Source organism: Phoenix dactylifera, chromosome 2, assembly GCF_009389715.1.
Source record: "Phoenix dactylifera cultivar Barhee BC4 chromosome 2, palm_55x_up_171113_PBpolish2nd_filt_p, whole genome shotgun sequence".
Taxonomy (NCBI): domain Eukaryota; kingdom Viridiplantae; phylum Streptophyta; class Magnoliopsida; order Arecales; family Arecaceae; genus Phoenix; species Phoenix dactylifera.
The window spans coordinates 21,141,760-21,151,430 of NC_052393.1; positions in this window are offsets into that span (position 1 = coordinate 21,141,760).

Genomic DNA, 9,671 nt, shown 5'->3' on the forward strand with positions numbered 1-9,671 from the left:
GATGAAATACAAGATAAACTAAATTCTGAAAATAAAATTTTAAGGTTAAATTCAGAACAATTAATTCAGAAAAATCAGAATTTAATTAAAGAAAATCAAAACTTAAGTAAAGAAATTAACCAATTGAAGTCTTTTATTAACAAATTTACTGTAAGTTCAGAAAGATTAAAAATGATGTTTGAAAGCCAACATGCTGATTTTGATAAATCAAAATTTGGCTTAATTCCTTCACTTAGCAATGAATCCCTAAAGAAAAAGGTTATCAATTCACCAAGCAAACCATTAAATAAGATAACTTATTTCAAACATGAAAAGAATGGGCATAACAACTTTTTCCATCGTTCTAACACAATTAAATCAAATGGTAAAGTTATTACTATTAAACAGATTTGGGTTCCAAAAGGAACCATATGTCCTAACTCTCAAGGACCCAAGCAAGCTTGGGTACCCAAAATGAAAATATGAGGATGTAGACATAGGTGTGCCAAGATACCCATGGAACAAAAAAAACTTATAATATACTTATGAAAAGTTATTAACAAAAATAATAATAATGAAATCAGTAATCCTTGCATCTCATCATTATTTTTGCTTTAGTATTTGATATGAATTGCTAGTATTGATCAATTTTGTGATATAGAAAATACTTTTGGAAATATAATCAAATCATTTCATTTTATAGTATACTTTACTCACTATTGGATAAGTTGCTAAATGATTAATCAATTTATTAAGATTAACTCTATGAATTCTCTATATGCTTGATTGAGAGTTTTTATCCATGGTATTATTGTTTATTGATCATAGATATGATAATGTGTACTTGGTGTGCTTTTGAATATATGCACTATGAATACCAAGATTAAAGAAACTATCCTTGGCATATAAAATCAACTCATGCTAGTATATACTTAATCTCAAAAGACCTTGTCATTGACTTACTTAGATTATCTTCTGAAAGGTCAAAATTTGCTATGCATGCTAACCAAGAAAACAAACAAGAATCAATTTCTAAATCTAAAGATGTTATTTCCATCACTAAGTTTTCAAAAGCTTATATTGGATTTGTTCTTGGCAAATAAAATTAAAGTATTTTCTGTATTTGCTAAATCTTGTAAAAGTATTTCAAATGAAAAAGGTTTCCAAACTGTGAAGATAAAGATTCAAGGCACAGTGTTGAAAACCAAAATCCTGATAAAGTTTATACAGAAAATAATATTAAATCCAATTATTTCAGCACTAAGGACACCATAAGTAAAATAGTGTTAATGGAACTCTTGAAGAAATGAAAAAGACAATGGTGTATGATAGTCTACTTAAATGATTTCTGTTAAAAGCTATCATCACTACTTGTCATACATATGATTTCTATTATATCTATTTTTGATGAAAACTCCTTTTGATCTTCTGAAAAATAGAAAATAAACTATTACATATCTTTCATATTTTTCAGTCGTACATATTATGCTTGATATGTTCTTATGAAAATAATGCCAAATCTGATAGAGATATGTCTATCCTTGGATATCATTCATCAAGCAATGCATATAGAATATTCAATGAAAAGATTTTAGTTGCAGAAATATCAAGTCATTTTATTCTTTATGAGACTAATGATTTATTATCAAGATACTAAAATCAAATTATATATGTATATGGTTAATCTTTTACATATAACAATCTGAAAACATGTTAATAATTAGAACCAAATTGAGTTTTTCAGAAATGCACTTAATGAAGAAAAATTGATGACCACTAAAAGACTAAATCAAGAAAAGATGAAATAGATCTTGATGAAATTCTTGCATGATTAGAAGTAAAGATCACCATTATCATCTGCTTGCCTTATGAGCTTTATATTCTGTCAAATGAATGTGTAGAATACACTCCTATATGGTTATTTCATTAAAAAGGGATCTATGTAAAATAACCACCTTATTTGAAAACATTCATTACAAATATGATAAAGCAATTTGTGATTTGGAACAAGCATCAAAAGCATGATAGAATAATTATTTTATCATATACCTAATAGACCAGATTGTGTGATCATTATGTGCCCTTGTGCAAGACTTCAATCTAACTCTAATGAATCATAATTTATTGATAACAAATGAATCATAATCTGAATTTTGATAGAAACAATTGTTTAAGGCAATTTGATCAAAACTTAGCTAGCATGCCTTATTGATAATTATCGTAAGCAAATAGAATCTAAGCTAAATTGATGTTGAAAATAAGAAATTAATTTGACCTTGATGAATCTTCCTATTGCTTCACATGCTTGTCCTTGAACAGTCTTGGTTAATGAAACTATCTCTTTAGTTCAAGTGACATATGTTTGCTTATATTTAGGCAATCTCTTGAGTAAAGTGACTCAACATTCAATTATCATCATATCTTAGGTTGAGTTACCTAGTTAAGAAATATGCTATATGAATGTTTTGTATCTTGAAGAAACTAATAACTTCTTTCAAGAAAGAAAAGAATTTTGTTAATAATGCAGGATCCTTGAGCAAGAAAATGAGAGATTTCAACTTGAAGGATATCTCCACGTAAGATACAATAAACATTCTCATGCAAACAAGAGAGAGGACCTTCTTCAGCCAAAAGTTCATACATAAGAAATCTAGTAGGTATTTGACTGAAGAATGCAGAATGGATTGGTAATTCTAGATACCTCTCTCATAAATTAATTGAGCAAAGTCAATAACTTAAATCTTAGTGTGGCATGGTTAAAATCTTTAATTATTAATTCCTTGATATCATGTCTATATATGTATTCATTGACTTATGCTTTCAGAAATTGATTCATGGTTTGCTTAAATTAAAATGCTCCTTTGCCTATATCATAACCATGAAATACACAAGTATATGCTTAAAATGCTGATTTAAATTAACTTGTGAGAAGCTATGAATCCTTGAGTAAAATGAAAATGTTATTTGCATGATATACCTCTATATAATACATGAGATTATTTTTTTATTCTGATCCTTCATCTTAAGAAAAAGCAAAACAAGCATAATATATTTGGCACATTTATGAGACTTGTGAAAGGGATAAAATCCGTAATTAATTACACCTAAACAGGGAGAGTTTGAAGTGAACATTTTAACCTTTCTATATTGCTCATCATAGGGATGGTGCCAATGGGGAGGCTAGTGGTAGTACCCGGCACTATTTGACCCAACTATTCGGTGTAGGGTATATTAGGGACGGCACAAGAGGGAGGCTAGTGGTAGTACCTCGTGCCCCTTCCAACTCCACCGGATAGGGAGCAAATAGAGTATGGAGCATAAGAAAGTAAAAATGAAAGACAAAGTAAATGAAAGTATATAAGAAGAATCAAGTCAAATTTTTAATCACTTGAAAACACATTTTAAGGATGAAATTAGTGCAAAATTATATTTAAATAGGGGGAGTTTATTTGAAAAGAATTGATTTTGATCCTTGACATACTTTTTCTTAATATTTTAATGCATGACTTAACACATGATACATTTTGCATATGGCATGATGTTCTGAATTATGGATTCTCAATATTTTGTAATGTTCCATGCTTGGATAATTTGATTGAATATTTGAAATACTGTATGAAGTTATTTTATGGTATTATTGAAAAGAAATTTTAGATTTGTCGTTCACAATCATTTTTGAAATCTGAAAGTTGAATAAATTTGTAAAAAGGAGAAGAGAAGTATATCTCTATTTAGGCAAAATGAATTGATTTTGTTTTATCTTTCAACTTGCCTAATTTTGGTATATGATGTTCTAATTCATACCAAAACTCAACATAAATACAAATATTCTGAATATGCGCTTATATGCTTGAAATATGTGTTTTCAATCGTAATGATTTAAGATGAGCTACAATGTGGAAGATACATATCTCAAATTATGATTTTGAAAGCCTCTATTGAAAATCCTTATGTAATTCAGAATCTGATTTTGTATAAAAGCTTAAACTCAATATGATTCCTAAATAAACTCTTAATGTAAGAAAAACAGAATTAATTTTGATGCTTTGGTTGATTGCTCCGATACGCATCCGAAACATATCATCTCTTATCTTTAAAGTGTACTAATATTGGTCCAAATGATGTGTCTTTCAATGATCTTAATTGCAAACAAATATTTTTAAATATATGATTTTATTTTGATATTAAAAAGATTTATTGTGCTTCATGTATACATTGCTGAAAAACTATGATTAAGAAATTGAGTTCTATAACTATATATACTTCAATGATCATCTATATGTTTTTCTCTCTCCTACATTATTAAAGACTTCCATCAAAATATATATATATATATATATTATTAAAAGAGTGAATGATCTTAAGTCTAGAAACATTTCAGCTCACTCAAATGATTCTTAAAAAAAATATGTAAATGCTTTTGAAAGAATTTGAGCTTCAAATGAATCATTTTCTAATTAATATTTCAGTACATTTTCTCAAAAATTAAGAGGAAGCATAACTTGTTCTTGAAAGATTAAAAAGAGTGATTGCTATAAATCTTGAATAATTCTAGATCACTCTACATTCTCGATATCATAGAATTTCAGTTTTATTCACACTTGTCATTACAATCTGAAATTCAACAAAAGAAAAGAATGATTAAAGAGGAATGCATCTTTTGAGGGGGAGCTTTAGATATTCAGTATCTTATCCTAAAAATTACTTTAATTTGATGCATACCTTGATTTTTATGGATTGATTTTGATGAACCTCCTTATATGGCAAGACTTGCTTTAATTATAAGTTTATACCTTGAGATGAGTTCTATAAAGGTTGTCTTATCTCAAACCTTGAGTCTTATGAAAATACGCTGAAACTTATAGAAAATATTTTTTTTTTAGATTAACAATTTTATTGAACATTATCTTTAAATTCTAAACTCTTAAATGGAATGATCAATTGAGGGGGAGAAAGAAAATTTCAGAAGGAGAGGTCTTATGGAACTTAATCACATAAATCTATAACTAAAGGAGAGAGAAAGAATACTAAATGAAAAGTGATCCTAATACTCTCCAATATGTATCATCTGAAATTTAAATCTGAAAATCTTTATGATACACCTTGAGGCCTGTTATTTGGTTAATATATCTTATGCATAAATCATGAACCAAATTGCAATTCAAACAGTTGATCTTAAGCGCCTCTAACTTCATGACAAAAGGAGAGAATAATGTGTTGAATGTTCTTGAGTATCTCTTAGAAAACCTATTTTTGGAATTTACTAAGGAGTTCTTATTGGCTTGTTCTTTAGAACTTCAATTTTTATGCCAATTCATTATTATATGTACCAAATTGTGCTTATTTTCTAAAGGAATAAAAGAAAGTCTTTAAAAGAGCTCTAAGATGTATCAAAAATTGCATGAATCCATATTTTGGTATTTGTGCCCCAATGCTCTTATTATCATAAAAGAACTTTGAAGTCATTAAGAATTAATGATCCAACATGATGATATGTTTTTCAAGTATATAAGTTTTGATCTTATACTCTGAAAATTAATTAAATTGCTCTCATGTTGATAAAATACTTAATATTTTGGGCAAAAGTTCTTAAATGAACAAGCTTTCATACTTATTATTGAAGAGAGGTTAGATTTCCATTCGTGCTTTCTTTGAATATCATTCGTGGTACTTCTTGAATTAACTTAAGAAAGATTCCACCTACACTTGATTTGAAAACTATCTTTGGAATCACATTCGATGTGTTCTGCTCTGAAATTATCTTAATTGGCTCTGATCTATGCTCATTAATCTTATTCTAACGTTATTGCCTTGAGTTATATGATTCATATCCTTGCAATAATTTGACATGCAAATCAGAGTACAATATTTGAGTATTCTTATCTTTGTGCTTAATGTTTCACAATCTTTTTGATGTTGTCAAAAAGGGGGAGAAATATCTAAGTATATGCTCATAATGCTAATTATGTTAAGTTGATTAAATCTAAAGCATTATCATGAAGTATATTTTAAAGATATATATTTTCTACTTCAAACAACTTAGCTATGCATTACTTCTAGAACACAATATATTGCATATACTCCAAGTTTTGTCATCATCAAAAAGGGGGAGACTGATGACCCAAAGATTGATTTAAAGATTGATTTTGATGATCACAAAACCTTGAAGTATAAATACTAATGTTTGTGTTGCAAGAAGAAAGATTATTTATTTTGCAAGGAACATAGCAAGTTGGAAGAATTCAAGAAGGCCTCCAAAGCTCTCAAGAAAAGTTAGAAGAAAGCCACACCTCATTGGCCCAAGATTCAAGTTCAAAGGCTTCAATTTAGAAGAGCAAGTTTTAAGAAAAATTCAAAGGAAAGGCACTCGAGTCGACTCCTACAGTTCCGAGTCGACTCCAAGGAGCAACAGACAGCCGGACAGAAAGATTCATCTCAGAACCTGTCAACGAGTCGACTCCTGAAGAGCGCGAGTCGACTCCAGGGTAGTACGAGTCGACTCCAGGGAGTCACAGACAGAAAGACAGAGAAGTTATTTTGGACCCTGAGAGCCGAGTCGACTCCGGAGGAACTCGAGTCGACTCCGATGGTTGGCAGGTCGACTCCAAAGGAAGCGAGAGTCGACTCCCAGTGTGATACAAAGCAAAAGTCAGAGAGCAACTTTCGGACACTGAGAGCCGAGTCGACTCCCGCAAAATCCGAGTCGACTCCGAGGCAGCGCAACCCCAAAGACAGAAGACGGTATTTTCATCTCTGAGAGGCGAGTCGACTCCAAGACAGTTCGAGTCGACTCCAAGGCAGCGCGACCCCAAAAGACAGAAGACTGTTTTTGGATACTGAGGGCCGAGTCGACTCCGAGACAGTTCGAGTCGACTCCAAGACTGCACGAGCCAAAAGACAGAAGATCGGGAGTTCGGCCTCTGAGCGCCGAGTCGACTTCCAGAATTCACGAGTCGACTCGAGTGAGCCAAGTTGAAGAATACATCTATGGATTCCTTGGGATGAGCCGACTCCAAAAGTGCAAGGTCAGCTCCAGATTTTGGGGAGTCGACTCCCAGTCGAGAAGACCACTTCAATTCAAATCTGGAACAGTTGCCGAGCCGACTCCAGAAAAGCATGAGTCGACTCCTGCTACAGCCGAGTCGACTCCAGATCGCGCGAGTCGACTCCGAGCCCAACGGATACATTGTCAGAATGTGCAGACGGGTCATAACGGCTCTATTTTTGTCTCTAACGGCTAGTTTTTGTTTCCACGCCACCAAAAGCTATAAAATCAAGAGGAGAGCTAGGGGAGAAGGTATGGAAGTGGGAGAGAACATTTAGAGAAGAGATCTCAAAGAGATTACAAGGAAAATCCTCCATAAGCACAAAAGGGCCATCCAAAGCGAAATAGAGAGAAGAAGAGCATCCAAGTGAATCCCAAAGCTTCCTCTCCATCCGTGTGCTGCCTCCGTGATCCTCTACTTCGTGCCAAATCAGAAGAGGGTCAAGTAAAGAAGAAGCCGAGCTCCTTCATCTTCAAAACTCGTTTGAGGGCTTCTCTTTACTCTACTTGTTTATATTGTTACATTTGCTTGTTTAAGAAGCTTTGATTTGTTTTAAACCTTTGTTTTAATATCTTGTAACTTGATTCAATCAAGGGATTGAATCAAGGGGTTAAGGTTTGTTGGTGAGCCAAAGGGAAAACCAACGGTGTAAGGTTGTGGTTGGTGAGCCTGTGGGAAAACCAACTGGGTTTGATTGTAAACCCGAGAAAACAATCGGTTGGTTCTAGTTGGTGAGCCTGTGAAAATCGACCGAGTTCGTTGTTATCTCGCAAAACAACAAGTTGGGTTGTGAGCTTGTAAAACAACCGGCTGTAATCTGTAGGATTATAGTGGAATTCCCAAGAGGTCTTGGGGAGTGGATGTAGGTGCTGGGGTGCACCGAACCACTATATGTTTGTTGTGTTTGTGATGCTTTTTGTCATTGTCTAACTTGCTTACTTAGATATATTGCTTGCTTAACTCTTATCTACGCATCCCTTAGTTGCAAGCATACTCAATTTACTTAATCAAGTCCCATTCAATAAATCATACTGTTGCTAAGTTTAAATTCCACTGCGCATCTATACAACTTAGCATAATTAATTGAAAAGTCTTAGAAGTAGTTTAAAAGTTTTAAAAGACCCAATTCACCCCCCCTCTTGGGTTGTATCTACTGGGCAACACCGTCTTTGGTGGCACCATCTCTTGCAGCGCTCGGATCTTCTCAGGATTTGCTTCGATTCCGCGCTGGGTTACGATGAAGCCGAGAAATTTCCCCGAGGTGACTCCGAATGCGCACTTAGCAGGACTGAGTTTCATTTGAAACTTCCTGGGTGTGGAGATCGTCTTATTGAGGTCAGCTTCATGGTGCTCCGCTGTTCGGCTCTTCACCAGCATGTCGTCCACATAGATCTCTATGTTTCGGCCTATTTGATTTTTAAAGATCTGGCTGACCAGCCTTTGATATGTTGCTCCGGCATTCTTCAACCCGAACAGCATCACTTTATAGCAATAAATGCCCTTGTCGGTGGTGAAGGCCGTCTTCTCCTGGTCTTCTAGCGCCATTCGGATTTGATTGTATCCCGAAAAGGCATCTATGAAGGTCAGTAACTGATGTCCCAAGGTGGAGTCAACGAGCTGGTCGATGCTGGGAAGAGAAAAGCTGTCCTTTGGGCAGGCTTTTGGTGCTTTCGAAAAAATGCTCTCCCAAGTGCAGGAGAATCGCACAAGTAGTATAACTCGGAAGTCCGAGGTCGATTCCTCAGGGAACGATCTATGGATTATTAGCGTAATTTTAGATTTAATTAATTCAATAAACTTGTGGATTAAGATGATGTTTTGCAAATAGAAAATAAATCAGTAAATAGAGAATCGAAGTTAGGATAGATTAAGATGGTGTAGGGATCCAGAATCTTCTTTGATAATATCAAATTCATGCGATAAATTCTATGATTCTTTTGTTTTCTTTAAGAATTATAAGCAGATAAAATTTAATTATGGAGTATGTTCTTGATAACATGAATTCTTTTTTTAAGCATTCAACGTGCCTTATAACGTCAACGATGAATTAAATAATCGAGGAAGACATGTATCAATAAGCATAAATCATAAAAGAATTTTCAACATATAAGAATCATGACATAATCAAAAGATAAATCGTATAAAGCAAAGGATTAGAATTTACATCATGAACTTGGTACACCAAATGATCTCCCTTCACCCATCACCTAGGATATCAGCCCTCCATCAAAGAAATAAGCCTCCTCATGTTTTTTTTTCTATTTCTTTTTTTTTTTTGGAAACAGGGGATACCCTGTTTATTCCTTTCTTCCCTTCCCTGTTTTCTCTCTTCTTTTCTTTTAGAATTCGGGATCTCCCCCTCCCAACCGAGAAGGCCCTCTTCATATAGAACCCCAGAACCCATAATCCAGCGATGATCCCCTTGATCACGCGTGGAGAGGAGCTGAAGACGGAGCGGACGCGGTGGGGTGCGACGCTTCATGGGATGCTGACATCACGGGCGGATCCGGCGCTGATGGGTGCGATGCCGAGGATCGTGCGTGGGAGGCTGAGGTCTGGGAGGTGAGGTGATCGCGGGATGATCACGGAGGATTGCTCGCGCTGGGGGGTCTGATTACCGGAAACGGGAGAAAGGAGCCGATCGCG